Genomic DNA, 21,535 nt, shown 5'->3' with positions numbered 1-21,535 from the left:
CTGTTTCCTAGAAACCTTTTTTAAAATCCAGACCACTAAAACATTAAGTAATATGGATTATTACATAAAATGTATCTGTTATATGTATATTTTATTTCATCTTATGCAGAATATAAGGCAAATTAGTGTACTGATGTATGCAATTTTAATTAGTCTATGTCATAGTTCTATATGTGTTTTCATTGGTTGAACCATATTTTAAATACCAATGTTTTAACTGTTTTTATGAGTCTGAAGAAGCGATCAGCTGACTTAGATCGCGAAAGCGCTTACTCTTGTTTAATAAAGTGGTGTGAAACTGCAAGTGAACCGTTTCCTACCTTGACTACTACATCTCAGTTACAACTTTTGGTTTTATAAAGGGCACTACTGAGAAGCTGCAAGTGATTTATTTCCTGACGTGGATTATTCCATTTTTATCTTCTGCTGTGGTCTAACCGGTCTTTTCATTTTTTCGCTTGAGGTGTATACCAGGCGTTTATCCAGCTTTTGTTTTCTTTCACGTGAACATGCTCCCCATGCCAGATCTGAATCATCTGTGGAAACTCAGTCAAGAAGAGGGAACCATAAAATAATAAAAAATATCTGGTTAATCCACCAAAGAAATTCCTTCTTTATGAAGGGCAAGATAAGAAGTGGGAAGTTCAGGGGGTGGCACTGATGTGCCCAAATAGACTTTAGATATCACTGAATCTTCTTCATGAAAATCTGGAAAAAGTTACAATTTATACAAATGAAGTCATACACACCAGGACTCTCAGTATTTCCACTGTTGAGATCAAATGTAGGTGAAGGAGCGACAGAGAGTAAGCAATATGAAACTGCATGCTATTGAGATCAAATGTAGGTGAAGGAGCAACAGAGAGTAAGCAATATGAAACTGCATGCTATCATGGGAAAGAAATGCTATCATGGACACAATGTTGAAATGGCAGCCTAGGAAGACCAGAGAATAAAATGGGAAGAGGACAGATTTTCTCAAGATTACTGTAAAACCCAGGCAAAGAAAAAGGTTAATGATGAACTTAAGATCCATACAAAGTTGGTCTCTTGAAGAAGGTTGCTTAGATACAAACAGACAGCCTGCAAAAGGCTATAATTGGAGGTAGGCATTTGGCAAATACTCCTGGAGCTGAAGACCAAAGGATAAAAGAGAACATTGATGAAAGTGAAATTGCAAGACACAAAACCTCAAAAATGTTCTGTGTTCTGGGTGAACAGGGATATGAAGATATGCATACTTGAGGTCCATAGTAATCAAAAAGTCCCACTCCACAAGGGGGGATCCACCTTGGATCACGGAAACTACTGTCCCATCAGTCTGACAAGCCTTATCTGCAAGGCCATGGAGCGTATTATCATGGAAATTATAAACAAAGACATTGGCAACCTTCAAACACTGGACCCCACCCAGTTTGGGTTTGTGAAGGGCCGATCTTGTCTCCTGAACTTGATTGACTTCTTCAAATCAGTCTCTAGAGCCATGGACAGGGGTAAGGTGGTCCACACAGCCTATCTAGACCTTGCCAAGGCCTTTGACACCATCCCCCACTCTGGAATCATAGATAAACTTACTAAGCTGGGCATTAATCCCTACGTCACCCAGTGGGTTGCTAACTGGCTTACTGATAGAACCCACACTGTAAAAGTAGCCGACTCCAAATCCAGCTCCAGACAAGTGGAGTACCTCAGGGTTCAGTCCGGGGACCGCTCTTGTTTGGCATCTACTTCTCTGAAGTACAGGCCAACACTAAGGGACTCTGGATAACAAAGTTTGCAGATGACTGCAAACTGGGAGCCATTAGTGAATCCCCAAATGATGTGGATACTCTACAAAAGGGCCTTACAGAAACAGATGCTTGGTGCCAGAGCCATGGGCTCAAGCTAAATGCCAAGAAATGTATAGTTATCCCCTTTGGGAAAAAACATGTATCCGTGAATTACCATATAGGTGGCAGTACACTAAACACCGAAAGTTTGATAAGAGACTTAGGGACACAGGTGGACAGTGGTCTCTCCTTCGATAACCACATCGCCACAACAGTCAGGAAATCCATTAGTGAATCCCCAAATGATGTGGATACTCTACAAAAGGGCCTTAAAGAAATCCCAATCCCTCAGAGCCACACGCTCCAGGGATCTAAACCTTGTCATCACAATAAACAAAATATGCTGGAGGGATAGGTTCCTGACCCAGAGACTCCCCAGACTCTGGAATAGATTGCCCATACATGTCAAGCAGAGTGCCTCTTTGGTCCTCTTCAAAAGGAACCTTGACGATTGGCTGGGAGAAAGGAAATTCACCCCAGGGATCACGTCAGTCGCCCTGCTAGACAGGGGTCCAGGGAAGTAAATAGTGTGGGAAGAAATAGCCAGGGAATTGTTATGGCTAGGCTTGTATAGGCCCTAGGGCTGATAGCCTTGTACCAACCTATGAAGGAGAATCACCGGAAGCAAAGGTGGAAGAGACACCATCTTGAACTTGGTACCCTTAGAAAGGTCTTGAGAATTGATCATAGGAGGTTACTAGGCTATCAACCCGGAGGTCATTTCAAGCCAATCTGTTTCATCCCAATGTAATGCCATAGGTACTCTAGACAGTATCCAGGACTGTATTTAGTTTAGTAATGAACGCCCATGTCCAGAATGGTTGTGGGTGCTATCCCTGGTAAGAATTTACAATGTCCCATCCATTCATCCAGGTTTTGAACAGTGTCATAGATGTGCTCTGTTTCACATGAATTGACAGTCTATTCCAGACACAGCAGTCACTGGGAGACAAATCTGTCCCTCCAGCACATCCTATTTAAAGCAAAGACCATACTTAGGCCCCTGGAACGGGTAGCTCTACTCCTGTTTTACTTACAGATGTTCAGCAAATTCATTAGGTTTGGATCACAGATTGCTCTCTAAGCCAGACATAAGTCTCCCCTAAAAAGTCTATATGATACGGAGTATGACAGGAACTTTAGTCGGTCTGTGTAAGTCACGTGCTGGAGTCCCCTTGATCATCTTAGTTAGAAACCTCTGAGGTCTCTCTCCAATTGCTGCAGGTGCTTTGTACTGTACATGCAGAAAGAGGCAGTATACTCAATTATGGGCCTGATTAGTGATGAGTATAGAGGGGTTATAACCTCCTTTGCTATACAGGCAATGCCTGTGCTAACAAAGTGTGCTACATAGAAAGCCTTCCTTACTACAGTTGACTCATGGTGGTCAAAGCTAAAGTCGCAGTCTACTTGTGATCCCAGATCTCTCAGCACTTCATAGGTACATAAAGTAATGTTGTTAATTTGATAGTGTGAAGGGACATGGTTTTTACCAAAGGGGATGATGATGGATATCTTTGCATTTAGGGTTTCCACCTTTTCAAATGGCCAAAGCGGGACAATTGTGGTACCGACATCAGATTTTGCAGGCCATGACTAACACACCAGTAGTTGGTCTGTGTAAGACCCTCCTGAAGTATACTGACATCATTTGGGGATTCAATAACTGCACCCAGTTTGCAGTTGCCGCAAACTTGGTCAGCCACAGCCCTTTAGTTTTGGCCCGAATTTCTTAGAAGTACATACCAAACAGTAGGGGGCCCAGCAGTGACACTTGTGGAGCCTTGCTGGTGACAGGTCTGCTGGCTGATGTTGAGAGACCCATTTTGATAGTGTGTGACTGGTTTGTGAACCAGCTGGCAACTCGTCTTACAACAAAGGGGTTTACATTTAGTTTGCTAAGTTTATCTGTAATACCAGAGTGTGTGATTGTGTCAAAGGCCTTTACCAAGTCAAGGTATGCTGTGTGCCCTGGTCACATTTTCGAAGACATCCACAAGATTTAACAGCCAGGATCTGCCCTTGATGAAGTCGAATTAGGTCAGATCCAGGGTTTATGGGTCGTGTACATCTTTATTTATGAGGTCCATGATGATACATATGTTCCAGGGCTTTACAGATGAGGCTGGTCAGACTTATGGGTCTATAATTCCCTGGGTCTGTTGCTAACCCAACTTTGTGGAGGGGAATAACTGTCCCACACACTAAGCCAATTATTGAAAATTATAATTTTTTGTTTATACTGTGGCATCATTCTAGGTGAGGGTAATATGTGCTCAATGCTAGGGACATACCTGCCTGGGACACATACTCAGAGAGCTCAATCATGTTTCTTCATATAGTCCAGTGAGGTACGTCTCAGGTCGTTCACTCCAACATGAGCTATGACAGAGGCATAATGGTACTTGCTGTTGAGAGACCTAAGAGTATGAGTGATCTAAAGGATCTTGGCACTGAACATGCAGCTTACCATGACTTTCTCTTTATCTAACCTGGCAAGTGGGAGATGCGTGTGTCTTACTATGGAGTCTCCAATGACAAGAAAATTTGGTTTTCGAGTGTTACACCTTAAGGGGTTTGTAGGCGAGACAGTGGTGTTGCTGTGTGTCTTGGGTGCTGTGGGAACTGTGTTAGTTGCAGAAGTCTTTTGTTTTGGAGGTCTCTGGTGTTTCAATAAGTTTTCTGAGAACCTCCACATATGCAAAATAAAAAAATTAAAATAATTAATTAATTAATATATAATTAATAATTAAGAAATAATTCACTCTATGCTATATTTGAAATCCTTTTGCCTTAGCTTATCTCCCCTCATCTCTCAATATTCTCCCACTAGATCCCTACGTAGCTCTGACCTTAACCTAATACAAATATATAAACCCAAGACTAAAACTGACTGCAACCTCCACAGCTACAATCCTATCATATCATGGAACAAATTACCACTAGAAATCAGGTCCCTCAAACAGCCAAATCAATTCAAAACTGCCACTAAAGAGTACCTCCAAACTCACTGGTCCTGCCACTGCACATATCCTCCCCGATCTAGTCCATTAATTCATATGTAATCACCAAAACTTCAAACCTTTTAAGCTCGTAAACCTCTGCAAAGTATTACTCCTTCTCCATCTCTTATCTCCACTTTTAATGTCACGTATCTCAAGAAATTACTTACACTATGAACTCTTTTCACTGTTTTTTGAAAATATTTCTATCAAATAATTTCTCTTGTGTATACTTATTATGTTTTTTTCCCACTATTATTTTTCTGATAAAATGTATTCCATTGTATGTATACATTGTAACCCACTGACATTAACACTAAAACTGCAAAAACTGTGGAGCTTTTCTCCCCGGGCCTCTGCTGAAAAAGGGCTACTTAGCTCAGTCAGACTAACCCGGTCAACAAATGTAAAATAAAATAAATAAATAAATGTTGATTTGTGTGTTGGGTGCATACTGTGTGTATGAGTGAGGGTATTATGTGAATAAACTAATGGTGGGTGAGTTGACAACATCTTCAGTGTTACTGTTTCGAGTGCGAGAGAGCAGGGATTCAAGATTCTTGGTGTAGATACAGCTCTTGCAATCTATACTAGAGTGAGTTATTAGTAGAGGGCTGTCTGTGTATATGAGGAAGTTGCTATACTGTCTCTGGAGACCCAAGTCAACAAGGTTGTCAGGAGAAACAAGGGTAGTCCAACTGTCCATAATCATAGGCTTGAAGAACTGTTATCACAAAGGATGTGCTTTTCAGGACTAATCTAGGAGGTGCACTGTGGATGGGCATTTCTGATGGGGTTTTTGGCTGGTGGTTTAACAGATCACAGCTCACTAGCAATACTTCTTAGACCAGAGATGTACTAAAGATGAGGACTACAGTAATGTACTACAGCTGCATTTAAGAATGGGCCTCCAATGCCTTCCTTTTTCAGAACTATTGAAAGCTTTGAATAAAAAAAAACTGTTTTGCTTGTGGACAAGAACTGTTTCTACAGTTCCCTGATGGAACAAGTATTTCAGTATCAGAAAAATTAAATGTTCTTGGTTTGGGGACACTTGCAGAATACCTAGATGGATAGAAAGAAGAAGCCAAATACGTTTGAGGCCTTTCTCCATGATACTGAGGACCCACAGATCTGAAGTTATCAGTCTCTGTACAAGGAGGGAATGAGTTAATTTGATAGAGACAAAAAAATAATATGCTGAGGTGGGAGGGTGTTAGAAGAGGGGAAAGTGTAGCAGACAGTCACAAACTGGTAGATATGGCTGGAAAGAAAAACTTACATCCTCTAAAGTCAGTATTTAACTTGTCCTAGAACAACGTCTTGGATAAATTTTGATCCTTTTGTTATTGTCTGTTCTTTCTGAAGAAAAAAAAAAAAAAAACAGCCAGCCTTGGAAAGAATTTCTCTGGCAATTTGGGATAGGAGAAAGAAAAATCTGCATGAAATCCTGTAAAATGCTGCCTCTCTCCTGCAGCCCTTTCATCTTGAGGGGATCCATTAAAGTACAGTTGTGTAAAATCTTACCATAACAGTAGATGTCCCTCTCTTCACTGTTGCAGCATTCTTCACCTGAAGTATATCCTGCCAAGGATAGCCCAACATCAGGCCAGTATACAAAAGCCTTCAAGCTCTTCTAGGTACCGTGCATTACACGTATGGTCCCCGACCAAGAAACAGGGTATAAAGGTGACATACAGACGCAAACACTCAATTGAAAAAGCCCCAGGAGGAAAAGAATACCCTCAAGGACAAGGAGGAACATATGCGCATCCAGAAGGCAAAACAAACAAGGGAAAAGGAAGAAAGGGCACCCTGGCCAGGATGGAAACAGAAGACAAGGCAAGAGGCAGAACAAATGGGGGATGAGGGAACGAGCAAGTACAACAACAGTGAAAAGGAGGACATCTAGTGATATGGTAAGATTTTTACACAACTGTACTATGCCCTTCCATATCACCTTAGAGTACAAGAGCTAAAGAGGAATTTTGGGAGAAAAGCACAAAGGAATCCTCCACAAACCCATGCAGAACAGCCCCACCAAAATCTGCTTTGGCCATGGAAATAACATCTAATTTGTAATGTTTAGTGAAAGTATGAATAGAGGACCAAGTATCAGCCTCAAGGACAGAACTGGCATCCAGATCCTTAAAAAGGCACCAGATGAGGCAACTGCCCCAGCAGAATGTGCCTTTAATGATGAGGAGTGACATTTGCCATAAAAAGAACGCAAATAAACGGCCTCAGAAATCAAGGAAAAGATGGTTTGCTTAGAAACAGCCAAACCTAAAGTCCTGGGATGTAAAGAAAGAAAAAGCTGCCCAGATTAGCAAATAACTTAAGTTTTGTCTACATAACATCTGAGCTGTCTATGCAAATCCATGGTGTGAAGAACCTTTTCAATGGCACACTGCGGAGAAAGAAAAAAGGAAGGAACAGAGTCTCCTTGAGGGTCTTCAAGGTCATCAAAGCATTCAAAATAAATCCTGAGTGAAATCTTGCCATTCACGTTGGGGATTCTTCACAACAGGAGAAACATGCTTTGCCTTTTTGTTTCTTCTTCTGCAGGGCATCTGCTTGAAACACCCTTGGAGGGTCACACCCCTGACACAACTAACAGTTGTAGGCATCTCCTCCCTCACTAAAATCTAAGAAAATCCCTCAGTCCCGCAGATATCAGCAGAGTTTCCCCTCAACTTCAGTTACAAATGTTTGAAAACCCTCCATGGACATGTGAGAAGCCATATCCATGCCAGTCTCTGATAAGGTCACAGCACAGAAATCCAAACCAAACACTGAATGGGTCTTTAGGACTTTCACCAGCCAGATGACACGAACAAAATAACAAGCAGTAAAAAAAGAAAGAAAAGAAACTCAAAGGGGGCACTTACCTGAAAAAAATGTACTGGTAACCAAAAGGAACAGTTTTGTACCTACCATAAATGTAGATGTTCAAGTGTAAACACTGCTGCAGTCATCACACTTGGGTTATCCTGCCGTCAGGCAGTTCCCCAGTTGGCCTGAGTTCCAAAGTCTTGGTCCGGCGTCGGTTGCTGTCGCCTCCTCCCTGACGTCAGTGCGACAGGGGTATATAAGATGCAGCCGATGCCATTTTCTTCAGTTTTTCTTGCCCCAGATGTCAGGTGCCCCCAAATAGGTAGGCAATTCAAATTGCTAGCAAAGTATACATAAGAAAAGCAAACAACAATTTTCACTTACCAGCAAATACTCCCCATAAGTAGTAAAGGGTAGAAGACATAGGTACATACCAGCAAGTAAGAAGGGAAGGAGGGAGGGTAACCTGGACTGCAGCAGTGTTTACACTCGAACATCTACATTTATGGTAGGTACAAAACTGTACTATGTTCATTGTGTTACACTGCTGCAGTCATTACACTTGGGTGGAATCCAAAAGCTTAGATAGGGTGGCTGGTTCTATAAGGCATTAGGGGGTGGCTATAAGGCCCTGCAACACAGCAGTGGCGAAGCCAGCTCTGGATTTGGAGTATAAATGCAAATGGTAATGCTTGGTGAAGGTATGCACAGAACTCCATGTTGCTGCTTCCAAAATATCCTTGGTAGGTACTCCTTTGAGGTAGGCAGTTGAAGTGGCTGTTGCTCTGGTGGAGTGAGATCTAATGCTGCTAGGTACAGGTTTCCTATGTTGTGTATAGCAGAAACGTATACAATGTCCTATCCATTTTGAAATAGTCTGTTTTGAAATGGCCTTTCCCTGTGCTCCTGCAGCATATGCTACCAATAATTGCTCAGATTTTCTGAAAGCTTTGGTTTTGTCCAAGTAGAAGCATAACTGCCTGTGAATGTCCAAAGAATGCAGTAGTCTCTCCCCTTTATTCTGTGGTTTTGGATAAAAAGTTGGCAAGTGAATAGTTTGGTTTAGAGCCACACTTGATACCACCTTTGGCATAAACATAGGGTTAGTTCTTAATTATTAGTTAATTATTTGTTAATTATTAGTTAATAATTAGTGCCTGTAATTCTGAAACTCTTCGTGCTGATGTTATTGCCAGTAGCAGAGCAGTTTTCCAAGAGATATATTTTAATTCTGCTGTGTTAGCTGGCTCAAAAGGAGGTAAAGTTAATTTTTCCAGAACAAAGTTAAGGTCCCAAGTTGGAGTAGGTGTTCTACGGGGCAGTCTTATGGTTTTAGTCCCTCTGAGGTACTGTTTGAGCAAAGGATTAGAGAAAATTGGTGGATCCGTGTTGTAATGAGCAGAAATGGCAGAAGCATGGATCTTGATGGATGAAAAGGAGAGGCCCTTGTCCAGCATCTCAGTTAAATATTGTAGTACCTGAGGAATGTTTGGGACAAGAGGGTCAAGGCTGTGAACCTGGTTCCAGGCACAGAATCTTCTTCTTCTTCTTTCGGCTTTTCCCGGTTAGGGGTCGCCACAGCGGATCACCTGTCCGCTCATGATTGGCAGTGGAGTTTTACAGTGTTGAGTTGCCAGCCCGGCACCCAACCTTCCGCAGAAGGCACACACACATACGCACTCACACCTAGGGCCAATTTAGAGTGTCCAATCCATCTGCAGCATGTCTTAGGGATGTGGGAGGAAACCGGAGCACTCAGAGGAAACCCACGCGCCTACAGGGAGGACATGCTGACTCCATACAGAAAGCACCCCAGCTGAGGATCGAACTGGAGAACCTCTTGCTGTGAGGCAACAATGCTAACCACTGCACCACTGTGGCCGCCCGGTTCCAGGCACATAATCTTTTCCATTAATCCGAATAGGCTTTCCTGGTATTAGGCCTTCTGGCCTCCAGAATGACATCCATAACAGCTTTGGAGAGAGGCATTGCTTGTTTGACTAAGAAATTTTCCATGCAGCTAGGTTTAAGGTCTTTAGCTGGCTGTGAAGTATCTGATTGTTGTGCTGAGTTAGCAAATGTGGGATTTGAGGCAAAATCCAGGGTGGTTCTTGTGCTAATTTCTTTAAGATTGGGTACCAGTGCTGGCGTGGCCAGTCTGGTGCAATCAGGATCATCTTTGGCTCCTCTTGCCTGACTTTTATGAGTACCTTTGGAAGGAGAGGTAGAGGTGGGAAAGCATATACTTGTAGGTTTTTCCAGCTGAATGAGAGGGCATCCACTTTCCATGCTTGTGGATGGTAACTCCTTGTGCAGAATTTCTGTAGCTGGCAGTTCATTGGGGATGCAAACAGATTTATGTCCGGGCTCCACCACTTCTGTGTTATCATTCTGAATATTTGTGGATTCAATTCCCATTCGTGGGGATCCATGATGTTTCTGTTCAAGTCATCTACCAGCGTGTTTTTCTCTCCTGGCAGGAATTGTGCTTGCAGATGAACTTGGTAGTCTAGAGCTGTGTTCCACAAGGTCATGGCTTGTCTGCAGAGGGGGTAGGAGTGTGTGCCCCCTTGCTTGTTTATGTACCACATAACTGTGGTGTTGTCTGTCTTTAGTAGTAGTTGTCCTGGATGCAGCAGGTCCTTGAAAGCTATAAGGGCATTTTGTACAGCTAGCATCTCTTTCTGATTGATGTGAAGATGCCTTTGTTCTGCGGGCCACTCGCCCTGAATACATTTTCCTGCCATGTGTGCTCCCCAGGCGTAATCCGATGCATCTGTTGTCAGTGTTTGCCTGGCTGTGGGTTCAGTAAAAGGCTGTCCCTTGTTGAGGTGACAAGCTTGAGCCCACCATCGAAACTCCTGTTGAAGGCAAGGAATTAGTGGTATAACTGTTTCCAAACTTTGACAGTGTTGAGACCATACATTCTTTAGGTACCATTGTAGTTTCCTCATATGCAGTCTGGCATATGGAATTAGTAGTATGCAAGATGCCATGTAACCCAAGGCTTGCAGAATCTTTCTTGCAGGGAGTTGGGTCTTTGTTGCCATCAATTGAAAGTATCGAGTCAGTTGTCCTTGCTTGTCTGGCGTGAGATAAGCCATCTGGGCCGTTGTGTTCAAGCTGGCACCCAGGAATATTATCTCTTGTGAGGGCACTAGTTTTGATTTCTTTTTGTTTACTGTGTACCCCAGGCAACTTAATAACTTTTTTTACGAACGCCAGATGCTTTAGAAGAATGCCCTTGCTCTCTGCTTGAATCAGGCAGTCGTCCAGGTACGGATAAATTTTAATTCCTTTCTGTCTGCAAAATGCAATTACTGGTGCCAGGCACTTTGTGAAGACCCTGGGCGCAGTAGATAAGCCAAAGGGCAGTGCAGAGAATTGATAGTGCACTGAACCAGCTATGAATCTGAGGTATCTTCTGCAGTTTTGTCTGATAGGGACATGCAGGTATGCCTCCTTGAGGTCCAAGTTCACGAGCCAAGCTTTCTTGCCCAGCATGGGAAGAAGCTGCTGTAGTGTCAACATTTTGAATTTTGGAACATCCAGTTAAGTGTTTAGAGAAGAAAGATCCAGAATGGGCCTCAAGGCTTTGTCCTTTCTGGGAACCAGAAAGAGTCTTGAGCATTGTCCTTGCTCCTGTGGTGGTACCTTTTGAATAGCTCTCATGTCCATGAGTGCTGTAATTTGTTTTTGAGCCCCTGCCCATTGATTTGGTGGCAGATTTGGCATTCCTTTTAAACCTTGGCAGAGTGTGAAAGTGGAACCTGTAACCTTGAGATACAATGTTGAGAACACATTTGTCTTTGGTGATCCAATGCCAATTGTGATAGAAAAGTGCCAGTTTTCCTCCTAAGGGGGCTGCCAAGAGAGAGCTGTTTGGCAGCTGTAGTGGGAAGTCATTGAGGCTGCTTTTTATATGGTTGGGGCCTGTCTTCCCCTTCTTTTTGGCCTGGTGCACCCCATTGTCGAGGCCTGTAAGGACCTTGTGGTTGACCTCTACCTCTTGGACATCTGTATCTGCCCCATTGAGGTCTGTCTGTAACTGGAAAGGACCAATTCTTTGTTGGCCAATTTCTGCTAAATCGAGAAGGCTGAACCTGTAAGAAATCCTTCACCGTTTGCATAGATTTTGCCTTATCCTCCATCTTCTTTAATACCTCTTCTGCCTTAACTCCAAATAACACATCCCGCTGCAAAGGTGCATCCAATAATTTTGCTTTAACATGATCTGGTAACGTATGTTCTTTTAACCAAGCATGTCTTCTAATAACAGAGCCTGTAACTGCTGCTCTACAGAAGGCCTCTAAAGAATCAAAACCACATTGCAAAACATTTTCCCACTTGTTCAGCTGCATGCAATAAATCCTGCATTTCTTTAAAATTAGGAGGATATGAATGTGGAAACATTTTTTGTTTCAACTGAGACATCAAAAATTTCTGATATTTTAGCATGTGAAACTGGCAATTTAAGGCTCTCATTGCTAAAGTTGCAGACGTATATACTTTCTTTCCCCATCTGTCTAATGCTCTGGAATCTCTGTCAGAGGGAACTGGGTTTTTTGCTGATGAGGCCTTAATCCCTTTGGGACCCTGACAAATGGTTTCAGGGTCAGCAACAGGGCTTTTATACAGAAATTTGTGAGAGTCAAGGACTCTATAATATCTATCAGGTTTAACTGGGGCTGGAGGTAAGGAGTCAGGATTTAAGCTGGATTCAGTGTACACATCATCCACAATATCTAACACTGGCGAAATAGCAAGGGGTCTGTGTTGAGGTAATAAAAGGAAGTCTCTGAGCCTTTTCTTGGATTCTGAGTAATCCTGGCCTTCCCAATGGAAATGCTCCCTCATGGTGTGTAAGGTTTCCCCAAAGGAGTAGTCCTCAGACGGAGAGGCTGATGGAATTGATTCCTCAGCATCAGAATCCTCATAAGGGGGTAAAGAATATCCTAGGTCTGAGGATGAATCTGAAGAAATGGACACCTGGTCGGATGATTCATAGTCTGCATCCTGTCTGGGCCTTTTATCAGATGGGGGGTGGGACCCCTGGTCAGGGCGATTAGGTCTTCGGCCATTTTGAGCATTTGTTTCTTAGGCATGGAGGCCTGCCCTAGAGAATGCTGTATTTGTTTCTTTGTTTTTAAGGGAGGCTTAAACTTAGCAGAGGGTTTAATGCTTAACTGAGTAGGTCTGAAAACACCCTCTGAAGCTGTGGATTGCTCAGCTACTTCGGTTCCCTCTGAAGGGTTAGTTTCGGTAGGCTGAAAAACTTGTGCGTCCGAAGGCCCAGCCAGCTCCACGTGGGAGTCGGAGGCGGTCTGTGGTTCTGCAGAAGCGGTCGTCAGGGGCTGCGAAGGTGCCTCACTGAAAACCAGAGAACCGGCGACCGGCCTGGAAGAGGCCTCGTCAGTTTTCGGCCTTGGATGCCTGTCCTTGTCTTTGTGCTTTTTATGTATTCCGGTTGTCGGAAGTTCCAACGGCATGGTGTAATTGAATTTTCTGCCAAAATAATGTCGGGCAAAATCAAACCGACGTTTAATAGTGTGCTCGTTAAACCTAGCCCAAAACCGACAACCACTGACTTCGTGGTCTGGGCCTAGGCATGGGATACAATAGGAATGGAAATCCTTATGAGGTATTTGCTTCCCACAAGAAATACAGTTATTAACTTTTACTGACATCGGTCTGAGGCAAGAAAATGTTTCCCCAACGGGGTTCTTAGCTTTGTAGAAGACTTCGGTTCTGGATTCGGAATGAAAATCTCAGGAGTCGGCCGACCGGCACTTGAGAACTGCTTTTGCTTCGGGCACCGCGCGGCAAGAAAAACTGAAGAAAATGGCGTCGGCTGCATCTTATATACCCCTGTCGCACTGACGTCAGGGAGGAGGCGACAGCAACCGACGCCAGACCAAGACTTCGGAACTCAGACCGACTGGGGAACCGCCTGACGGCAGGATAACCCAAGTGTAATGACTGCAGCAGTGTAACACGATGAACATCAGCAGAAGAGCGTTCAGATCAACATTTGATAATGGTGTTCAAACTGGCGGCAAATACATTTGGGGTGCTTGCATCTATATGTCACCTTTATGCCCTACATTGTGAGAGCGAGTAGACATGTGATGCAAGGCCTGGAAGGTGCCTATAAGAGCTGAAGTCTTTGGTATACTGGCAGGATGTTGCGCTATTCCTTGGCATGAGATCCATCATATGAAAAATACTGCAACAGTGACATGGAATAACATTTTGTGCTTTAGATCTTCAGGAAAAGATTGTAGTCTCAACCAACAATACCTCCTTAAAACTGACCCAGTATCTACAGCTCTAAAATAAACATAGGCAGCATCATAACCGCTTTTGATGGAGTGCCTAGTTATACTTAGGTAACAGAACTGAGTAATGATATCAATGGAGTTTACTTATCTGACTTGGGCATGTCTGACAAAAGCTTACTCATGTTTCCAATAAAGGACAAACATCTGGCCATGTGTGTTTGACAGTTTAGGGCTCACAAAGAAAATGTGCAGCTGAGTGCACACCTTCTTTCCACACCCATCTACACCACTACTTCTCATTAACATTGGGCAAAGCACTGGACGATGGAAGCAACTAAGTAGGTCTGTCATATTCTACAGAAATCACTGCTGGGTGTGAAGAATGAGTTTCTCAAAAGAATCTGTGGGTATCTGGAACCTTACAAAACATATCAGGTTTCACTGGTGTTGGAGGTTATGATTCTGGGTACAGGGAAGCTGTGGCAAAGACATCCTATAAATCTTCTTAGACTGGTTCCTTTACATCAAATTCCTGTCTCAGTCTGACATTTTCTTGGTGCTGCAGCTTTACTGCTTTAAGGATTGTTTTTGCATATTTATCAAGACTAAAGGACATTCTTATATCATCTGAGAAATTTTAACCACTTCCAGTTGTGCTTACAGTTCCTCATCTGATAAACTATACAGTTTTATATCATCCACAAAAAGAAGATGAGAAGTCTTTACACTTTGTTGATTTCTGGGAGCTGGCCATGGCCTAAGCTGTTAAGTAGACCGATTAATGGGTTAAGACCAAGACAAAGGAGCTGCAGCGACAAAGTCACCCTGGAATATCACCCTTTGAATTTTTATCCCTGAGACACTAATTTGGCACTTATCATGGCTTAGCTGCAAAGTGGTTTGCCACTGTTTCATGGTCAGTGTAATGTAACTGATCAATGTAAAGTGCATCTTCTTTATCTGCAAGTACTCCTTTATCCATGAATGTGGAATGCTATCAAATGATTTTTTTTTGCATACTATCCATTCCAGACTTGGATTCTTTTTCTTTTTATAATTCTCTATCATGACTTCAACAACAAATTACCCTGTTTTCCATGTGACATTCTTTTAGTACCCTTTTGTTCTGCTGCCATGATTGAGTTTTCTTCTTAATGACTATAAACTCTGTTGGCATCATCCCAGAATACAGTTTATATATCATCAGAAGGCAAATTATTGGTCTACAGTTTTTAAGATCACTTGTAGGTTCATGCTTAAGTAGCAGTATTGTTTTTTCCTGTTAACCAGGTTGGTGTCTGTTCAGGATGTGCATATAAATAGCTCTGACTCAGGGCTAAATCTTCCTGCAAAGATATCAATACTTCTAACCAGAAGTTAGATACTGCAACTGGGGCCTGGCATTTCCCAGTCTGGAGTTTTTCTTGATTTTGTTTCAATTTTTCTTACTGTTATTTCATCTCATTTCATATCCTATACATTTGAACTTAATATGGTTTCTTTTACTTCATCTATCCATTCTCTCCTATGAGGGGAGAAAGAGGAAAAATGAGAAAGCTTTAGGAGACATGATTACTTTCAAAATCCCCATGGAGAAATCACACCACTCCTTCTGAAGACCCTTATTGGTAATATGAGCAGAAGACAAAGAAAGTACAATTGCGTAAGTAAACTTACCATAACAGTAAATGTTCGAATGGTAACCACTGCACTAGGCTTAGCTATATGCATATGACACAACAACCAGTCAGCTTCCAAAGTTTGAAGGGCACCTTCCATGCACTCAAACCACTATTCAGCTCCAGATGAGCTGGAGAAAAAAAAGTGGTTTGGGCACCAAGCCATTCAGGATGTTCATGCCAACTAAGAGAGGGAGACTGTAGCCCTGAAACGGTCCAGGTTAGGAAAGTAAAACGCTGAACTCTCAGCCTGACAACAACAAAAAAAAATACAGAAATATACAGGATGTAGGGAGAGTGTGGCTACAAGCAGCAATGATCATTCAAATCTCTACTGTTAAGTTTTACTATACCTTTTCCACTATATTCAACATAACTGCTGCAGTGGCCTTAGCTACATGAGTAGGTTACTATAGCTTAGACTGACTGGGAAAGGAATGATGAGGGTCCAAGAGCCCCATGGAAAATGTTATCGCAAAGCCTGTCTTAGACCTACTGAATGATTCAGTTTATAGTGTTTTGTAAAAGTATGCATAAAACACCATATTGCTGCTTCTAGAATACTTCTAGAATCCATCCCATTTTAAAAATAAACATGGATGAAGCCAAGGCCCTGGTAAAATGAGCTTTGACCTGGCCTGAAATTGCCTTGTTGTGGCTGGTATTAACAAAAACTAATAGCATGACACAACCACTTTGAAATAGTCTGCTTTGACACAGGTTGTCTTTTTCTTACATTAACAAGAAATGAACAACTGATCGGACTTTCTAAAAGATTTTGTTCTGTCAAGACAGTACTGGAGTTGTCTATTACCATCCAAGGTATGGCGCACTCTCTCTCATTACTGGATTGTGAAAAGTAGAAAGGGAGATGGACAGCTTGGTTTAAAGTACATTGTGATACCACTTTAGGTATAAATAAATGATTAGCTCTCAAGGAAACCTTATCTTTGTGGAAAATGAGACAAGGCTGACCATCCATATCAGCTTGCAACTCAGATACTCTTTTGTAGAGGTCAGAGCAATCAACAGTTTTCTAAGTTACGAAACTCAAGTCAGCCTGATGAGCAGGTTAAAATGGAACAAAAATTACTTTTTTTAAGACAAAATTAAGATCTCAAGGAAAAGTCATGTTTTCTAGCAAGTTTGGTATGCAACACTCATAAAAAAAAAAAATATGAGACTGCATTAAAACAGGAGGATCCGTGGGTGTTGAAATGGCAGACAAATAAACCTTGATGGAGGAATAACACAGGATAAAGGACAGTTACACAAATAATCTATAATCAGAGAAACACTAGCGGTGAAAGTGTGCTGGTTCTTGTTTTGGCACCCACTAGAAAATCTTTTCCATTTACTAATGTAGGAATTTCTAGTAGCGGGTTTTCTTTCCTCCATTAATACCTGCTGCATGTTCTCAGAAAACAGGTCCCTAACAGGAATTAATATTCTATCATCCAGGTAGTTAGCTGCAGTAGTTTGGGTTACGGATGTATCGAACATCCCTTGTCTTGTGTCAACAGGGCCAGTCTGTGAGGAAACCTTTGGTAATTGCCTCTGGTCATTTACAAAATAAGGGAGAACCCCTCTTGCCTATGCTACAAGGAAGTCACCACTATGATCTTTGAAGAGTCCTTCTCAATCTTCAAAATGACTTGGATATTAGTGGAAAAGCATACAGAAACACTCCTGCCCAAGGAAAAGAAAAAACATCTACCTTCCAAGGCCTTCTTGCAAGGAGTCCTGGAGGAGACTGTTGTGATAGGAGGTGGAAACATCTATTTGAGGAGGTGAAAACATCTATTTGAGGTGCTCCCACATCAGAATCAATTCATATAAGATCTGAGATTCACTGTTCACTCTTGAGAGACTGCACTGGTCCTGCTCAGCTTATCTGTCACACAATTTTGCTCTGACAGTATGTGAGACGTCTGCAGAGCGAGGCTGTGCTAAAAAACTATATCCCAGGCAACCATGGCTAGTGTGTACAGAATGGTAAGACCCAGTTCCCCCTCATTTATGTATCACATCATTAGGCTGTTCTCTGTAGACACTTGTAATGGGACAGAGACTACAGATTGACAGAGTTGACAGCATTTATGAGTGCCAACATCTCTCTTAAATTTATGTGTTTAGTCTGTCTTTTCAATTCCAGAGACTTTTATCCCCATAGACACTGCCCCCAAGCAAAGTCTGATGTACTGTGCTGGAACTAGAAGGGAAAATGGGAGACCTGGATTCTAATAAATCTGATCTCACCACCAAAAACTCACTCTTTTCACAAACCTCAATACCGGTATCACTGAAACACAAAGAACATCTCACTCTTTTCACAAACCACAATACTGGTGTCTGGAATGTTAGGGGATGCCGACATTGAGACCATACAGATTTTAGGTGGTATTGAATTTTTTTTTTCATGTGCAGTCTTAACAGAGGAATCAATAGAATCATAGATGCCATGAGACACAGGCTGAGAAAATAATGTGAGGGGAAAAGATCTAGACAAGGATCTCATTTCTCCTGTGGAAGAAAAGCACTTTGAATTGAAGTAATTAAGAGAAACCCAAGAAAAACGATCCTGTGAAAAGGAGTCAAGCAAGATTATTACATGTTCTTGTGGAACCCCAGTCAATGCAGAAGACCCAACACCCAAGAGACAGACTCCTGACACTTCACACACACACACACACACACACACATATATATATATATATATATATATATATATATATATATATAAACACACACACACACCAACTCTGAGATCAAGCAACAGAGGGGTAAGAGCAAACTCCCAGACTGAAAGACAAGCCTGTAAAAGTATTCACACTTGGGAACACTCACTCTTACAGACTGCAACCAGAAACGTGATGATATGCATCCTTTAAATCTAAGGTCAGCAGAAAACTTAAATCGGGAATGAGAGATAAGTTGTAAAGGGATATTATTTTGAACTTGGGCACTATACCAGACAGGTTTGGAAAGATCCACAATTGGTCTCCAAGACTCGTCTTACTTTGGCACCAGAAACATTCCTGAATAAAGGCCTTGTAGCTACAGAGGAGAGACCACTTCTGTCACCCCTGAGACAGCATATGCTGGAAGACGAGAGAAAAAGAGGAGTTTCATCTGATGGAGGAGTGTGAAATCCTTCCAAAGGGAGAGAACGTGAGACTCCAAATGCCATCTGTAACATTGAATTATTTTCAGAACCCATCTGTCTAAAACTATCTTTTGCTAGAGAGAGAGATTCAGACTTTCTGGAAAGATTAAGGATTTGCCATGGTGGGAAGGGGGGGGGGCAGTCTTGTTGATAGTTATCCATACTTATAGATTGTCCTTTGTTCTGGGGAGGGGGGGTTCCTCCTTTCTTTTTGAAAACTCTCTGTTATTGCTTTTTAAATGTTTGCTTACCAGCAGCTTGATATGTTTATTTCCCTTTTCAAAAAATGTCGTAAGGGTAGCACTAAACCCACTGACAAATTTAAAGGAAGGAAGGTTGAAAAATCTGAGAAATTCCTTGAATCAGTTCACCTCTCTCATCACACTTTTTGTCTGGACAGGGTGGTTCAAAAACTAACTCACTGGCAAATGGAGAATTCAAAATCTCAGGTTTGACATCATCTGTTCTGAGTATGCAAACGAGCAAACCTCCTCATGGTAGTTCCAGTGGCATCAGCAGCATCACAAGCACATTTCAAACAATGGGAAGCCACTTAGGACGCAACAATACATAAAGTTTTTTTTCTCAGAAGAAGAAACAGCCACATAACATTTTTTTATGTTTTAAAACCAGGCAAGCATAAACTTTAACAGGTAAGCTTGACAGCTGAGTACTCTAAAAATGAGTGTTGTACAAGAATACACTTTTTCTCACATCTATCAAAAACCCATCCTTGTAGAAGGGGAGGAATTGTTATTAACCAGATGTTTTGCCATAGCTGGGTTCACAAGAGAAATAACTGCTGGATCTGATCTAGGATTAGTATATAGAAATTTATAAGACAGAGGAACTTTATACAATCTATCAGCCTTTCTTGAGGGCAGCATGCTGGTTGTGTTTGGCAAGTTACAGGCTGTGGCAAAAACATCCTCAGGAAAATCCAGGTGCAATAAATCTTTAGGGGCAGTGGAATGTCATTTATGATCCCGCTGAAACAACTGATTCATTCTGTAAATATTGTCAGAAATGGAGAATCCTACAAAGGCACTGGCAAACACCACACTCTCCTCAAAATCTGAATCACAAACCTGAGCAGACAAAAACAAATTTGTTTCTTCACAATCATTCTGTGGATCAAAATCTTGAACCTCTTAAGGAAAAAAACCCCCAAATGATGTGGACATCCTACAGATGGGCCTCGTTGAGACAGATACCTGGTGTCAGAGCCATGGGCTCAAGATCAATACCAAAAAGTGCAGTGTCATCCCCTTTGGTAAAAACTCTGTACCCCTGAACTACAACATAAGCAGCAATCTACTTAACACCAAATGTGTGATAAGAGACCTTGGGACCCAGGTGGACAGTAGTCTCTCCTTTGATAGTCACATCGCCACAGTAGTCAGGAAGTCCTTCTACATGGCACACCTCATCATAAAAGGGTTCTCATCCAGGAACAAAGAGGTCATTGTTCCCTTCTACTCAACACTCATTAGAACCATTATAGAGTACAACGTCCCTTTTGGAATGTACCTCACAAGACATCTGCAGCAGCTGGAAAGGCCACAGAAGTACCTCACAAAGAGGATTACTGGCCTCAAACAAATGCCCTACACTGACCGTCTCAAAAAACTCCAGCTTTACTCCGTAGCATATCGCCTACTCTGAGGTGATCTCTGCCTAACATATAAAGCTATGTCAAACCCAGAGCTGTTGGACATGCTACACCTAAAGAAATCCCAATCCCTCCGAGCTACACGCTCTAGGGACCTAAACCTTGTCACCACAAAAAACAGGACATGCTGGAGGGATAGATTCCTGTCCCAGAGACTTCCCATACTCTGGAATAGGCTACCCATCTATGTCAAGCAAAGTTCTTCATTAGCACTCTTCAAGAAAAATCTTGACGAGTGGATGGGAAATAGGAAATACACCCCCGGGGATCACTTCTGTGCCTCTGCTCGACAGTGGCACAGGAAAATAACTTTCTTGGGTGGCATAAGCCAGGGAACCTTGTTGGCTAGGCTTATGTAGGCCCTTGGGCCGATAGCCTAGTACCTACCTATGAACCTATAAAATACACATGTTCTTCATTTTCTGAGCAAAAAGAGCTGAATTGGAAAGGTCATGAACCTGAACTAGACCACGTGCTAAGTCCATTAAATCACTCTTGTCCAAAGTGACTGAGGCAGGAGAAGATGTGTGTGTAACCTTTTGGTTCTTTTTGACAGGATTTTCTAAAGAAGCACACCCACTTTGGCAGGAAAAACCTCCCTAGGGATAGGCACTGCAGCCTGAGTACGCAGAGAGGTACTCCATGATCCTTCTCTTAGGATCAGCAAGAGTGGTTCTCCCGTACCCATCAAGGGCACTCCAACAGCCACAGAGGACATCTATAACCCAGGGTTGATGGTGGCTGTAGAGACTGCATCAGAGGGAGCCAAGGAAAAAAGAGGAATGCTCTGAAGAACCAGAAGTGGGGACAGCAGAATCACCCATCTGTGGTGAATGCACTTCAGCAAACTGCTGTAGCAGCAAAGTTTATTTACTAATGCTCTTTTTTGTCACTAGAAGAAGGAAAAACTGTGGAACTAGTAGACTGTTTCGTGGTTAAGCCTGACTCTCGGGGAAGCATGGCAGAAGTAGCCAGCAAAACGGGTAAGTAGTAGTAAAAAAAAAAAAAAAAGCCACTTTTCCGACCAAAAAAAAAAAAAATGATAGAAGTACTTTAAATACTTACCCTAGC

The 21,535-nt window shown here is 42.2% G+C and overlaps 1 protein-coding gene across 6 annotated transcripts in view; it reads right to left on the bottom strand.

The window, feature by feature from the left end:
* Positions 1-21,535, bottom strand: part of PSEN1 (presenilin 1) — a 1,663,637-nt gene that overhangs the window by 758,832 nt on the left and 883,270 nt on the right. The gene's annotated exons all lie outside the window — the stretch shown is intronic.

Source organism: Protopterus annectens, chromosome 6.part0 (assembly GCF_019279795.1).
Source record: "Protopterus annectens isolate FY-2018-M chromosome 6.part0, PAN1.0, whole genome shotgun sequence".
Taxonomy (NCBI): domain Eukaryota; kingdom Metazoa; phylum Chordata; order Ceratodontiformes; family Protopteridae; genus Protopterus; species Protopterus annectens.
Note: the sequence above shows the minus strand (reverse complement) of the source record. Positions and strands in the feature narration are given on the sequence as shown.